Source organism: Amblyomma americanum, chromosome 5 (genome assembly GCF_052857255.1).
Source record: "Amblyomma americanum isolate KBUSLIRL-KWMA chromosome 5, ASM5285725v1, whole genome shotgun sequence".
Taxonomy (NCBI): domain Eukaryota; kingdom Metazoa; phylum Arthropoda; class Arachnida; order Ixodida; family Ixodidae; genus Amblyomma; species Amblyomma americanum.
The window spans coordinates 189,269,775-189,286,124 of NC_135501.1; the positions used below are offsets into that span (position 1 = coordinate 189,269,775).

General features: G+C 46.6%; 1 long non-coding RNA gene across 1 annotated transcript in view; it reads left to right on the plus strand.

Annotated features, from left to right (window-relative positions):
• LOC144134480 (uncharacterized) overlaps positions 1 to 16,350 on the plus strand; it is a 151,460-nt gene that overhangs the window by 19,281 nt on the left and 115,829 nt on the right. The window contains exon 2 of the long non-coding RNA XR_013315140.1: positions 8,401 to 8,557. This is a non-coding gene — a long non-coding RNA (uncharacterized LOC144134480). The remainder of the gene's footprint in view (positions 1 to 8,400; positions 8,558 to 16,350) is intronic.

Here is a 16,350-nt window from a genome sequence, read left to right on the forward strand (position 1 = left end):
TCATAAAAGGGAGTGCACTACGGCACCGATTACTCCCTTTCTTGCTCCCTTCTGTTTAGAGTGTAGGCGAGTTCTGACGAGCAAACTGATCCTGTAGGTTGTCAGTTTCGTTTTCAAAGGCTGTTTTCAACGTCCGATCTCGACATAACTTTAATTTTTTCGGGCATAAGTAATGTTCCCGCAGCCGCGAAATCAGGTGTCTGTGCTTTTGGAAATAGTCACAGCGGGTTTGTTGCAAACAGTCGCGTAGCTTTGGCGCGCTAACATTATACCTTTTCGCGCGATAAATGAAGCGCGTGGTATTACATAAGTAGAGTGTGTTATTTATAGTTGTAGGTGAATTAAATGTACCAATATTACTGCGTATTTTTCTAAAAAAAATGAGGTGCGGAAAATACTGTTGATTCAATTCGTCTTAATATCTCATCGCACTCTAAAGGTGGCCACGCCTATTTGCTGTTCATCGCATGCCGTGTACACGCGAGTGCCTGCACGAATAAATTAATAATAATAATAATAATAATAATAATAATAATAATAATAATAATTGGTTTTGGGGGAAAGGAAATGGCGCAGTATCTGTCACATATATCGTTGGACACCTGAACCGCGCCGTAAGGGAAGGGATAAAAGAAGGAGTGAAAGAAGAAAGGAAGAAAGAGGTGCCGTAGTGGAGCGCTCCGGAATAATTTCGACCACCTGGGGATCTTTAACGTGCACTGACATCGCACAGCACACACGGGCGCCTTAGCGTTTTTCCTCGATAAAAACGCAGTCGCCGCGGTCGGGTTCGAACCCGGGAACTCCGGATCAGTAGCCGAGCGCCCTAGCCACTGAGCCACCGTGGCGGGTCCACGAATAAATTGGAAAATTGGTTTTGGGGGAAAGGAAATTGCGCAGTATCTGTCTCACATATCGGCGGACACCCGAACCGCGCCGACAGGGAAGGGACAAATGAGGGTCTGAGAGAAGAAAGAGGTGCCGTAGTGGAGGGCTCCGGAATAATTTCGACCACCTGGGAAGTGCAGCTGTCGCAAGCGCCTATAAATTCCACTAATCACAAGGGAAACATATTCATTTTTCACGCTGGCTCCTAGCCGCCGCGGTGGCTCAGTGGTTATGGCACTCGCCTGCTGATCCGGAAGACGCAGGCTCGATCCCTGGCCGCGGCGGTCGAATTTCCATGGAGGCGAAATTCTATAGGCCCGTGTACTGCGCGATGTCAGTCCACGTTAAAGAACCCTAGGTGGTCGAAATCTCCGGAGCCCTTCACTACGGCGTCCCTCGTGGCCTGAGTCGCTTTGGGACGTTAAACCCCTAAATCAAATCAAAATCGCGCTGGCTCCTGACAAAAATAGGATGGCACAGGGGCCGCGCCAAATGGACAGGCATACTATACTACTTGCTTACTATACTTCCCAATATTCAACATCTGTGCCGATAGAGATATATTGTAAGTCCTTTGAAAGCTCGAACCTGCTTTGTAATATGCTGTTGTCGTTTTTACTTCGTATGGTTCTCTACATATATGTAGATACCTCAGGAACTCATATTTCAGGCGCAGTTCTAAAGCTGAGCTCGTCCCAAATTACAGTTTTTATATCGATATATGCAAGGAATCGAGTGCAAATATAATTTCATTAGGCAACTTCCGCAATGACGGGGATCAAATTTGTGGCCAAGTGGAGAATCTTCAAACTTAATGATTGATTGAGGCAATAGTTTACTTAGGTTTTCATTTCTTTAAATATCAAAGAACACATTGTTTGAAAATGTTGAAAGTTTTTAAAGCTATGCAGCTGTGTAACAGAACAGATTCGGAAATTCTGTTAACTAGATGTAATACATGGTTTCAATTAGTGCAAAAATGCATGTTTATTTACAAAAGCAATTCTTTCATCTCTCACAAGCAATGTGCAATGAGCTCTTTTTCACCTCATGCATAGCCCTGTTCCACGCTCACCCCAGAGGCCCTTGAGGTAGAGCTTTCTAATTCATTCAAAGGCTAACGGTGCTCATATATACACCCGAAATAGGCGAACCATGCCTTAAAAAGTTATCGGGATGAGTGTACCCATCTGGTATCTTTGAAGTGAGCAAGGTCCCGTAGACGAATGCAACCGATGAACAGCGACCTAAGGGCAGGCTACCTACACTCTAAAAAGGGGTGTAAAAAGGGAGTAAAAACTGTCCTCTAGCGCGCACCTTTTTATAAAAGGGTGTGCGCTAGAAGACAATTTACTCCCTTTTTACTCCCCTGTGGGTGTATTTGTGTTTAGAGTGTACCGTAGAAAGCAGAAAGTGAACGACGAAACATCTAGGCGCCATTTCATGTTAAATCATGCTAAAATATATGTAGGCTTTGTTTACTTTTACTTTTTGTACGAGTGTATATTTTGTTACTCACATCTTAAGAGCGTTTAACAGCGATTATAACTGGAACAATGATTGTCCGTGGTAGCCAATGCGACAAACACGGGTTGGGGCAGCTGACAAAAGGAGCTGCGAACAGTTCCTTCACTGCGTTTTCCTCTTTTTTTCATGCCGGAATCTCCAAGTGGTACAGTTCTATTCCTAGACTTAAAGAATGAAATGAATGAATGAATGAATGAATGAATGAATGAATGAATGAATGAATGAAATATATTTGCATCCCATACAATGTACATGACACTTGAAACTCCGGAAGGGCAACAAATGTTCCACATTAGAACCACAATGTGTAGCTTCTTTAATGGCTAGATTAACGCCTTGCTCCTCGAAGGAAACGAATCACGTTTGCTGGAAAAGGTCTCTCGAAATGTCCTTGACTCCCCTAGTGTGACCTATGGATGAGAATAAGTGCGAGTAGACAGCGTAGGAAGCAAATTTTCTATCATATTTACAGAAGGTGTTGGTAACCAGGAATACCACCAGCCCTTTCCATGACTACGACATTGTTTACAAAAAATGTTGAAAAAATTGGTTTTTAGGAAACTAAAGGCGCAACAACTGTCACTTTTCAATGGACACCTCAACCGCGCGCGTCGTGAGGGGATGGTGGAAGGCGAGAGAGAAGGAAGAAAGAGAGAAAGAGGTGCCGCAGTGGAGGTCTCCGGATAATTTCGACCACTTAGGGATCTTTAACATGCACTGACATTGCACAGCACACGAGCGCCTTTTGCGTTTCGCCTACGGCCGGGTTCGAGCCCGGGTGCACACCCGGGTTCTCCGGCCCAATATAAGAGCTTCGCCGCACTCCCATGCGTAGACTATAATGGCAGGGCGCGGAGTGACGCAGCACTAAATTCAGCTTCTGCGTGTCTCCATTGCCCCGCCGCGGTGGCTCAGTGGTTAGGGCGCTCGACTACTGATCCGGAGTTCCCGGGTTCGAACCCGACCGCGGCGGTTGCGTTTTTATGGAGGAAAAACGCTAAGGCGCCCGTGTGCTGTGCGATGTCAGTGCACGTTAAAGATCCCCAGGTGGTCGAAATTATTCCGGAGCCCTCCACTACGGCACCTATTCTTCCTTTCTTCTTTCACTCCCTCCTTTATCCCTTCCCTTACGGCGCGGTTCAGGTGTCCAAAGATATATGAGACAGATACTGCGCCATTTCCTTTCCCCAAAAAACCAATTATTATGTCTCCATTGTTGCTTCGAACATGCAGGGTGTGTCATTTAATTCAACGCAATTATTTTGTATAAATTCTGTTAACGTCAAGGCTCATATACGCCTCCTTAGAGGTTGGGTTATCTGGCTGCCTGGATATTCTGTTCAGGCGTATCTGTAAATCTTCATTAATTAATTAGCTAACATGCTGCAGTTACTTCCTAGTTAACTTCTATTAATTTGAATTCACCGAATAAAATGAAACATGCTCTTGATGCACGTTTCTACTCTTCGCCACTTTCCTTAATGAATCCTCATCTCTCCGCGGCGGCATTTTTCTCGCGCGCGCGTTGGTGCACGCCGTTCGCCTCGCATTTCCCGGGCCATCCCGCATTCAATTTGCGGTCGTAATTCGACGCTGTCCCTCTCCAAGCGCACGACCATGTGACTGGACGGAAGGAGCGCCCCCTTTTTTTTTTCACGCCGCCGCTCCGGGGGCCACTGAACTTACCGCATAAGCGCGCACACACGCGCACACACGCGCACGCACGCACCGTCGCGCCGCAATGGAGAGGAGACGTCGGAATAGCAGCTCGTGTGTTTTGACGCGGCGTCGTCAATCAATTAGGGCGTGCCCCAGGGCGCGTGCTCGCTTCGGGCCGCTCCTTCCAACGCGCGCGGCAATCACGATGCTGCAGAGACGTGTCGGGAATGGCTAATACGCGCCGTACGCGTCGTTGTCGTGTACAGTCGTCGCCGTCGTACACAACAGCATCGCGTACACAACCAACCGGGCGCGTACACGGTGCTTTGGTTAGGCGAGGCCTTTTTCTTCATTCTCTGTCTCTCTCTCTCCAACCAATAAACGCACGTCAGCTCACACAGTGGAGCGTACTATACGTTTCGCTCTGCCTCCCATGGAGTTTGCCGGTGGTGATGGTTATGCGTTTATGTGTCAGCCCGCTGTTCCCATAGCGCTCCGTGCCGCACCGCGCCGCTCCACGTTCTGTCCGACGTTCCCGCAGATAAGCTCGGCCGCATCCAGAGAGCGGTTGAGTTAGCTGAGTGTGCAAAGTGAATGTGGTCATACGTAATCGTTCACTTAGCGAGCCATCATGCGCGAGTGGATGGCGGTTGTTGTATGGACGGTGCGTCTCCCGGGGTTCGTTTTATTAGTCTGCTTACATATGTGTGCCTCCCCATGCTTGATTCCATTCCGCCTTAATTCACCTCCGTCTCAACCCAGTCTGGAGTTGCATGGGCGTGTCGCTTGGGCGAAACTGGCCTCTTCAGCGGTCATTTGGGGTTTCTTCCTCCTTTCCCTCTAATTCTACCTCTCTCTCTTTTCGGTTGCTTCTTCCTTCTTTGATTATGATAAAGCTTGTAGGTTTATCTGTTTGCCCGGATGATGGACTTAAGAATGGACGAAAAGCAGCTCTGTCTTTTGTCCAGTTGCTGCATAAAGATCAATTAACGTATTTTAAACCGAACAACTAGAAGTCGTATCACAATGCGTTCTCAAATTAGATCTGTATTTTGACATTTGGAGGGACCGCGCTTTTTGAGATTTTAGAGTTCCAAAATAGCGAGCATGAAGAAGCGTGCTTTCTGGTGTCTCCTTGTCCCCCCCCCCCCCCCCCTTACCCACTCTCGTGTTTTGCTTTTCTTGTTTATTTCCAACGACTTTCTGACAGTCGCTGCTTCTCTCAGCGCAAGATACTGACCACCCTTTTTATGCACTGGTGACAAAAAGAAACAAACTGTTCTTGTATTGCTGTTTCTGTCACGTCGTTTTAAGTTCACCTGTTTACACCATGCAAAATTTCCGTATTTCGCCTTCTGCACTTGGAAAGATGCGGCAACTTCTGTGGCATCTTTGTTCATTACTGAGATTAACATTATTTTGTTACGTTTGCGTTGTTTTCTGAGTTACTCAGACAAAAATCAGCCCTGTCGAAAACATAAGGGAGCTGTTTTTTTTTCTTCAGAGATTAAGGTAAAGTTTTTATAACGTAGCTGGAGCGATCGAGCAACGGGTACGTAGGATATGGGAAAAGATAATGGACATATGATGTTAGGATGTGAATCGACGATGCGAATTAATAACCGGCATAAAATCAGATGTTGGCACAAGGAAGGGGGTGCTGGCCGTTCCGCCCCTTACAAAAATTTATTTAAACAGTCCATTGACGTGTGTCTATATTGTCTATAGACAAATTCTGTAGACTAGTTTATAGGCAATACAAATCATATAGACAGTCTATATGCAATCTATAGATTTATGGCCATACGCTTTAGGTCGACATTTTCTCTAAACAGTCTATAGACTATGAATAGACAAAAGACAATTTTTATAGGAAGGCAATAGAGACTATAGGAGGTCTATGGACAGTCTATAGACCAATTTTGTAAGGGGCATCTCAACGGCACGTGATTGTACAAATGCCCGGGAAAGCGCAGGCAATGACACGTGAAACGCTGATGTACAGTGGGAGCAAGTGATCAGCAGAGTCAGCGCCGGTCTTCGCGCCGAGAGGCAGTGATGAAAACAACGACAGCAACGAAGAAACAAGCCAACGGAAAAACTGAAACAGTCGTACTCAGTCACGCGAAAAACTTGAGCCTGAGAATGAATGCTATTTAAAACAAACTCCGCATGTTGCAAGAAAGGTACGAAAAAAAAAAGTCATGGTGGCAGCGCCGCAAAAAGCGGTAATGGATTCGACAAAGAACTGTTTAAATACCACACTGAATACCTGTAACCGTGGCGGTCCAAGGGATTCTCGAACAAACTCGGAACATGAATAGGTTTTGGGGTCGGAAATAGTACCTACCAGATGTTTGGTACTCCAAATTTCATTATAGCTAAGTAATCCGATCTGCTGTTTATTGATGCCGGTTTCAGGTCACGCTAATGTCTGTCCAGCAGTTTGATTCATTTTGAGGCGCTCACCTGCATGGTCTGAAGTCGGATTAAAATTCTTTGTAGACTGCGTTCGTCTTTGAACTTTGCGTTAGGTGTAACTACGGGCATGCATGGAACGTCAAGTGTACAGATACTGTATAGCTCGTAGATTCGTATCTGCCCTTCCTTAGGAGCCCCTCCAGTCAGCGAGAGTTCTGCAGCAGTTTGTGGCTCGGCCGATGATCCTCAAGCGCTTCGGGGAAGGAGATTTAGAGTAGGTAGTGCCATTTGCGAATGACTATTTCTTGGAAATAATTTTTTTCCGTCCATGAACACCAACTTGTAAATGAAGCATGCGAAGAACTCTAGAAAGCACTTTATGCCAGTTACGCAGAATACTGAAGCTGCGTACCATGCTGCACAAGCATGAGTTCCCGAGCGATGAATCCGTGCTGCGCTTTCTCCCCTTGCATTTCACTTGCTTATGAGCTGCGCACTCTTCGTGATAATGGTTTCAACCGAGGCCTCGACTGACAACTTTTTTCGGAACATGTTCGGTCGACCAAAAGAAGCACACCTTAGTGCAGGTCCTTTCTGACTGCACAGGTTGTTACAAAAAATGCTGTTGCGCATTTCGTCAGTGTGCTTAACGCCTCCTCGCCATTCATTGCCAAGCAACTTTGAGTGAGAGCCTTCCGACTACTTTCACAAAGCTCAATTCCGAATTCTTCCTGTACACATTCCAAGTATACATAGTTTACTCAGGTCGGGGGTTCTGTCTTTCCATTTTTTGTTGCCGCTGATGCTGAAATCAGTGTCGGAGATTTTTAGAAACATCCTGCATAAATTCAAAACGCAGTGGCCTACACTCTCAACAGAAAGGAGTAAGAAAGGACTAAGCTCTCCTCTAGCGGACACCTTCTACACTCTAAACAAAAAGAGTAAAAAGGGAGTAAAACTGCCCTCTAGCGCACACCCTTTTATAAAAGGGTGTTTTATAAAGAGGTTTACTCCGTTTTTATTCCCATATAGGTGTATTTGTATTAAGAGTGTACAAGAGGGAGTGTGTTTGAGGAGAGATTACGCTCTTTCTACTCCCATGTACGCGTATTCGTGTTTAGGGTGTTAAGGTCGCCTTGTTAGTAATGAGGAGAGCCAGCACAGCGATGCGCATAACAGCCGGAGTACTTGTTTCAACATTCGCCAGTGCTTAGGGAAGTCACAACACATGCCGCGCCTTGCAGGGAAAGTGAGCAACGTTGTCGCAACGTGATAACTAAGTAATGTCCTGTTGACTGGGAGATTTAAGCCTTTAAAAATCCGGAGAAGCTTACTTACCGGATATGATAATAAACGAAACAAGAAAGCCACTCTAACCGCTAGACTGATTTTCATGAATTATTTTAGAGGAAGTGAGCTTATAAGTATATTATATGTAAAAAAAATATTACGGGCAGATTAGACGTGTGATGCTATAATTCAGTGAAAGCAGTTGGATAATTTGCCCTGGATGACTAGTTTGATGCTTTTACTCTAAGCCGAGGCTTCACACACACAACAAAATTTCAGTTCAGAGTTTCAGTATGTATTTCAGTGCATTTTCTGTCGTATTTCCTTCTGTGTGCAGTTAAAAAAATCTGTTCTACTCTGCCAATTAGTTTGTACTCTTGATAAGTCGCTGCACACAAGCACTACATGCCTGTTTGCCGATGCTTCCATGTGTAACCAGAGGTGGTGGGTATTTCAAGCTGCCCTGTGCAGCTTTTTCCACACCCCTTCCTATGCAATTTATGGGAAATGAATTGTAATTCTAATTCTACTAGAAGTAACCTGTAGGGCGGCTTTGTTTTGCGCACGTGGAGCATCATCGCGGTAGGTAACCCGTGTGCATTGTCCTTTGCGCAGTGATCGGAGCCGCCGAGGCGTCGTCGGGTGCCATCACCATGCAGCACCCGCAGCACACGCACGCCGCGGGCCTCGTGGACGGATACGCGGCAGCCGCGCTGCCCATGGACCTGCACGTGCCGCCGCCGCACCACCAGGGGTACCACCCCTACTTCCGGTGAGCACGTCACTTCCTTTCTTCCCCCCGCCTCGCGTAGACCACCAAGGGGGCACACTCCGCTTGGCCCGGTACACTGAGACGTCTCCACACTGTCGCCTAGACTCTTTGTCTGCAAATTGAGCAAGTCTGTTTAGAGAAAGCGTACACCTCAGCGATAGTTGACGCCGGGGCTGCCTGTGATGTGGCTGTTTGTTATTAATGCGTAAGCACTGTATATACGCCTATATGAGGCTGTTTCGGCGTGGACTAGATAACCTCGGTGCTATAACGGAGGAATTAATTGGTATATCGGGAAAAGAATGATATCGTCGGATAAAGCATCGAAAGAGGATGTGCAAGTGACAAAATGGTCAAAGTTGGGTTAAGTATGGTAATGAATTAGAGCCGATTAAGTAAAAAAAACGCTTCTGTGGACACCCGAACGGCGTGGACGGGAACTTGTCTGCACTTTAAACGCGGAATAGCGCATCAAATACGCATTAGAAAACTTATACCGGTAACAAAAATGGTTGATGTGGGTTAATGGGGTAATTAATTTGAGCCAATTAAGTAAAGAAACGCTTCTGTGGACACCCGAACGGCGTGGGCGGGAACTTGTCTGCACTGTAAACGCGGAATAGAGCATCAAATACGCATTAAAAAACTTAAACCAGTAACAAGAACGGTCGATGTGGGTTAATGAGCAAATTAATTAGAGCCAATTAAGTAAAGAAAACGCTTCTGTGGACACCCGAACGGCGTGGACGGGAACTTGTCTGCACTGTAAACGTGGAATAGAGCATCAAAAAACTTAAACCAGTAACAAAATGGTTAAGGTGGGTAAATTAGGTAATTAATGAGTACCAGTTAGGTCGAAAAAAACGCTTCTGTGCTTACGGATTTCTCCCATGCGGGTGCCGCAGTGATCTCTAACGGTTTTTTTCGTTTTTTTTTTCAAGTTTAGAACGCAACGCCCATGCACGTGTGCGCGCACACGCACTTTGTTTTTCTGGATTTAAAAATTAATCATTAAAAGGAAACGACTGTTGGTCCAATAGTCGAACATAGTGGAGAGCCATAAATCGCGCGCGTGTGTGAATGGAGCAGCAGCCATTAAAGATGCTTTCTAAGCGCAGAACTATAAGCACTTGTAGCTGCCAATGATTCAAAGATCCAAATGTTCCTCATGGTGACTTGAAAAATAAATTGACCTGCTTCAAAGGAAACTAACTGTATGTAATTGAAAAAGAAAACTTAGATAAAAGGCTAATGCGATGGCCTTCAGCGCAATGAGGTGGTGTAGTAATATCTTTGAAGCGCGCTGGAATCAGCGAATGCCTTGCAGGCATTGCAGAGAAAGAGCCTGGACAATTACTGCTGGACAATTTTCGCGGCTAAAGCGTTCGCGTAAGTCATCATCACAGACACGCTCCTTTCAATTTACGCACGACCTTCGAGGCTCTAAGCTGCACTGAGTATTTTATTGCGCAGTTGTCCAGGAATGCTTAGCACTTTATACCGGGAAGCAGTCACATCTTCCCGGTTACGTATAGGGACCTGTTGTTTTCCACGGTATCATGACGACGCGGCCGTCTCCCTCCTCTGGACGAAGCTCGTGGAGTTCGTACACTCCAAACAAAAAGGAGTAAAAAGAGAGTAATTTATCCTTTATCGCACTCTCTTTTATAAAATGGAATGAGCTAAGGAGAGATTACTTCCTTTATACTCCCATATAGGCGTATTCGTGTTTAGTGTGTACACTCTAAACAGAAAGGAGTAAAAAAGGGAGTAAACTGTCCTCTAGCGCACTTTCTCTTATATAAAGGGAGTAATGTAGAGGATGGCTTACTCCCTTTTTTACTCTCATATAGGCGTACTCCTACTTAGAGTGTATACATGCATCGACCCGAGCAGGAAGCACCACCAGGACGGTGCACAGAGCCACACTTTAACCATGAATGCGCCTGTACGGGAGTAAAAAGGGAGTAAACTGGCATCTAGAGCACTCCCTTTTACAAAAGAGAGTGCGCTAGAGGACAGCCTACTCCCTTCTTACTTCTTTCTGTTTATAGAGTGCACACGCCGACGCCGATGCGAGGGTGAGAGCATTTTGAAGAGGGCATTTCTAAGATCTACGTTGTTCAGTGCAGTTCTGTTCATTTCTCTTTAGTGCAGGCTAATGCGATTTGGCTTGTCGGATGATAACCTGGGGTACAGTCGGCAGCAAAACCTTACAGGAAAAAAAAATATTTTCGTTCCTTCATGCAATCCAGTCGCCTAAAATTCCTGCGTATGGAGCATTCGAGCACCAGGTGATACGCAGCGAGGCGGCGGTACAGCGAATTTCTTCTTAAGCACACACATCCCGTAAACTTTAGCTGTCGACTGTGTGCAACGCTTCGCGTCATCTTGTCCAGTGTTCCGAGCTTCACCGCGAGCTACCTTTCTCACAATCTAAGTTTCGTCGACTAGCGAATGAAAGCTGCGATGAAGCTGTGTCTGTGGCAGTGCTGCACCTTGTAAGAAGAATCCCGACACCGGACCTTAACGAGGACGAAACAATTTTTTCCCACGTTACCTCCACGTAAGAGATCAGCGCGGACGGGAGCTGTACAGGCGGCAGCGTGAGAGCTCCTCGGCTCTCGTCGAAAATTCCTCGCAGAAAAAAAAAAATCCCAAGCCGCAGAAATTACAGTCCCGGAAAATGTGTAAATTAGGGGAGGGGGGGGGGGGGGAGCCACAATCTCTGGTGCGCGCGCTGCCGAAACCGTGTTGCGCGGTCAATTGTGCCCCGAGCCATATACTCCTATATGGCAGAGTACGGAACGTCGCTGAACAGTCGTCCCGAGTCCGTTTCGCACTGCTCGCCATGCCTACGTTGTGCGGAAAGAAATAATTTAAAAAATACAGAAGATAGGGAGAGAGGGAACAGGAAAGAAAGAAAGAAAGAAAGAAAGAAAGAAAGAAAGAAAGAAAGAAAGAAAGAAAGAAAGAAAGAAAGAAAGAAAGAAAGAAAGAAAGAAAGAAAGAAAGAAAGAAAGAAAGAAAGAAAGAAGGGAGAAGGAAGGGTCCATTGTGTAACGGTCCCACAGCCTTGGCATGCACGTACGTTAGTGCAGAGACGAAAGGGACTCGGACAGCGAGAGAAGGATGGGAGAGATTCATCAGGAAAAGTGCGTTTATGGGCTGCTCGGAAAGAATGGCTCGCGGCTACGAATACTGATACAGAGGCCGTCCCATACTGCTAGTGCTGCTCAGGCAGGCACGTCACGTGGTCCTCCTGTGTATGAGCAGCTCAGACAGAGAGAGGGAACTGCAGGCTGTTTTTTTGTCCGTCCCACGAATATACTGCAGGGCCTGCTTGCGCCGAGTGACCAACATTGCTTTTCTTGGGTCGCGATAGCGGGCCCCGTGCACTGGTGGGGCGGCTGGCTGTCCGTGCAAAGCGAGCGAGAAGCTCGGGCTATGGTGTGTCGCTCCCGCGATCTCCGCTCCTGATACGCGAGTCGTGGATCGTGCAATGCGCATACCAATTGTGGGCAGGTGGCAGTGTTAAGAGGCTGCTTTCGTCTGTTTTTTGCGTTTTTTTCCCCACTGTGATTCACAGGGCACATTCGTAACCGTAAGGCACAGAGCTGCATGCTCAGCACTTTTCCGCGACTCCACGATACGTGGAAACCGTGCAACCCTGAAGACGTGGTCATTTTTACTAAGCGGCCGCGAAAATTGTTGAAAGCGTGATGACAGCAGCGGCATATATCAGGAGGTGGTGGAAGGATGGTAACGGCAGTATATATGCCCCTTTAATATAAACCGCTAGCTTATACATGGCGGCGTTTCGAGAAAACTGTGGTCAGCGTGAGGCAAGCGCTATAGGGGCACATTGTATGCTCTGTTGATGCGTTCTAGTCATTAGCATCGATAAACGGTGAAAGAATGCTTGACGTGTCTCGCTATAGCTTCCTGCAGCCCATCCAGGCAGAGTCATATGCTTTGCTAAATTTCCTTTTGCGTCATAAAAGAAGAACGTTTGGCGGCTCTACGAGTATAACTTCAAGCCTGCAATTACATCGGAAAGGCTTCTCGTAGTATACAGAGTAAAAAGGCTGCGCCCAGTTAAAGTAAGACGTAAATGTGTACCCATGTATACGTACAAGTCCAGCTATGTCGGGCAAAAAATTTTGAAAATTGGAAAATTGTAAGACACTGTTATGGAAATATTGAAGGTAATGGTCCATTATTCTGATATGCAGAAGAATTTTTCTTTTAAAGTGTTTCCATCGGTCTGTAGAACTTTAGAGGTCTATAGAACTGTAGAGACTTCTATAGAAAACCAATGGGGGACGCTTTTGACGATAGCAAGAACGTGAATAGAAAAAAATATGCAAGACTGTCGTCGGATGATCTGTGGATATGTTGATTGCTATAGTGGAATCTTACATTATATGAAAAAAAAAAATGCGTTCAGCAACAATTTCCCGCTAAAAAATACTTCTGTCCGGAATTGCTGGGTATGCTCCGTCAAAGTCGTTGACCGGGTGCGACATTCTGTTTTCTTTTCTTTATTTTCGCTTGCAAATTTCCGCATTATGCTCCTAGTCAATTTTTTATTCGTTTTAAAACTATGTCCAGAATGGCACGACATATTAGTAGAGGTGTGGGAATAGTAAGTTTTTCGAGACCGAATGGAATACGAATAGGGCAACTTTGTTATGGTTTATGGGGGTTTAACGTCCCAAGGCGACTCAAGCTATCAGGGACGCCGCAGTGAAGGGCTCCGGAAATTTCGACCATCTGGGGTTCTTTAACGTGAACTGACATCGCCCAGTACACCGGCCTCTAGAATTGCGCCCCCATCGAAATGAGGCCGCAGCGGCCTGGATCGAACCCGCGTCTTTCGGGTCAGCAGCCGAACGCATAACCACTGAGCCACCGCGGCGGCTGGGCAACTTTGCTGCCTAATACAACACAGTAGTTTACCAATTTCCCTCAAGAGGAAAGTGTACAACAGCATAATCTTACCGGTACTCACCTACGGGGCAGAAACGTGGAGGCTAACGAAAAGAGTTCAGCTTAAGTTATGGGCAACGCAGCGAGCCATGGAAAGAAAAATGATAGGTGTAACGTTAAGAGATCGGAAGCGGGCAGAGTGGGCGAGGGAACAAACACGGGTTAATGACATCCTAGTCGAAATCAAGAGAAAGAAATGGGCTTGGGCAGGGCATGTAATGCGAAGGCAAGATAACCGCTGGTCCTTAAGGGTAACGGAGTGGATTCCAAGAGTAGGCAAGCGTACCAGGGGGCGGCAGAAGGTTAGGTGGGCGGATGAGATTAAGAAGTTTGCTGGCAAAGGGTGGATGCAGCTGGCAAAGGATAGGGTTAATTGGAGAGACTTGGGAGAGGCCTTTGCCCTGCAGTGGGTGTAGTAAGGCTGATGATGATGATGATGACAACACAACTAGCGTTGCTAAAAACCTGATGGAATACGAATCGGATAATGATAGAATTGAATACGAATCGAATACTTTTGAGAATACTCGCTTCTTTGCGCGAAGATACGTTCAAAACTAATAATCGCGCTAAACTGAGAAGCGCTGTATAGCGACTGCACTGCGGTACGGTGCTATAGTATAACGTAAAGGGACCCTGAAATGATTTCGATGGGCATATTCTAGTGCAACAGGTTTGTTGAGGTGGTCTTTATGGGTATTCGGGTCAAATTTAAAAGCTTTATTTTTTATTATTATTTTTTAATCGATGCTCGCAGTCGTTCGCAACCGATTAGGGCGACACACCTTCAGCGCACGTCCCCTTCCCCGATGACGTCAGTGGTCAGAAGAGCCAGCTTTCAATCTCGTCCCGTCTGCCCAGTGACGTCATCGGGGAAGGGGACGCGCGCTGAAGGTGTGTCGCCCTAATCGGTTGCGAGCTACTGCGAGCATCGATTTAAGAAATAATTATCGTTTATAGATTCCACGCAGAGCTTTCAAATTTGACTCGAATACCCACAAAGACCACATCTACAGATCTGTTGCACTAGAATATGCCCATCGAAATCATTTCAGGGTCCCTTTAATTAAGGATTTAGAGCTGTGGCGGTATTCAACGCGAAGTCATTATACAACTCTATGGCCGTCATGTCATATAATTGTATATAATATATAATTGGTTTTTGGGGTAAGGAAATGGCGCATCTCTGTCTCATATCTTTGGACACGTGAACCGCGCCGTAAGGGAAGGGATAAAGGAGGAAGTGACAGAAGAAAGGGAGAGAGAGGTGCCGTAGTGGAGGGCTCCGGAATAATTTCGACCACCTGGGGATCTTTAACGTGCACTGACATCGAACTGCAGACGGGCGCCTTAGCGTTTTGCCTCCCTAAAAACGCAGCCTCCGCGGTCTGGTTCGAACCCGGGAACTCCGGATCAGTAGCCGAGTTCCCGGGTTCGAACCCGACCGCGGAGGCTGCGTTTTTATGCCATACAAATAGGAAAATTACCTTTTGCTACTTATTCTAGAGGCCCGTGTACTGTGTGTTGTCACTGCACGTTAAAGAACCCTAGGTGGTCGAAATTTCCGGTGCCTTCCACTACAGCGTTCCTCATAGCCTGAGTCGTTTTGGGACGTTAAACCCTCACAAATCACAACTCACCTTTTGCTACTTATGACGACGGTGAATAATCTAGTGCCACATCTCAGCGGATGAAAAGGGTGACAACTGCGTATGACTTATATGGCTTCCGAGATAGAGCTTGAGCCCTGTCGCGTAGACCGAACGTAGATACTAAGTGTGACTATTATGAACGCCGCGACTCGAACGGATTATGTCGCGGCGCCGAAATCTGCATGGGACCTGGCCCTGTTTTTGAAACTGTCGTCGAAGAAAACCCCGGCGAGCCTTGCCATTCAACTTCATGCCTTCGTGCCATTTCATGCAATTTATTCGCTTCCAGTCTTTTATTCGATAAGAATTCGAAAGCCTGATAATACATTCGATTCGTTTCAGATAATCTTGGACAGGCGCCATTCAATTAGTTCGAAGACTCGAATAAAAAGATATTCGATTTTTTTTAATTGGTTTTTGGGGAAAGGAAATGGCGCAGTATCTGTCTCATATATCGTTGGACACCTGAACCGCGCCTAAGGGAAGGGATAAGGAAGGGAGTGAAAGAAGAAAGGAAGAAGGAGGTGCCGTAGTGGAGGGCTCCGGAATAATTTCGACCACCTGGGGATCTTTAACGTGCAGTGACATCGCACAGCACACGGGCGCCTTAGCGTTTTTCCTCCATAAAAACGCAGCCGCCGCGGTCTGGTTCGAGCCCGGGAACTCCGGATCAGTAGTCGAGCGCCCTAACCACTGAGCCACAGCGGCGGGGCATATTCGATTCGCTATTCGGAAATTTCGAATAGTCGCGCATCCTAGTACTCGAATCTGATTCTCCTGACATCGAAGTTACTTGCGCAACTCATCACGCGTCGGAGAAATTCCTTGGGCGTGTTCAATGTGCTTTTTATTGTGGTTGCATCGAATGTCGGAGCAGGTTTTTGGGAGACGGCGTTGCACGATCGCTGCATTAACTGAGTTCAACGTCAAGGAAAATCCGAGACTCGTGAACTTGGGCACGACGCCAAATCTCCCAGTCTTCTCTACCTCACGGGTCAAAGAAGCGACAACGGTGGCAGCCCCCTCTCTCTCTTTCCCATCCCCACTCTACTACTTTATTTATTGGAGCGCCCACTTCCAATATACCGTGATCACATGGCCGCGCAATGAAGGCAGTTACCCGCCGCGGTGGCTCAGTGGCTATAGGGC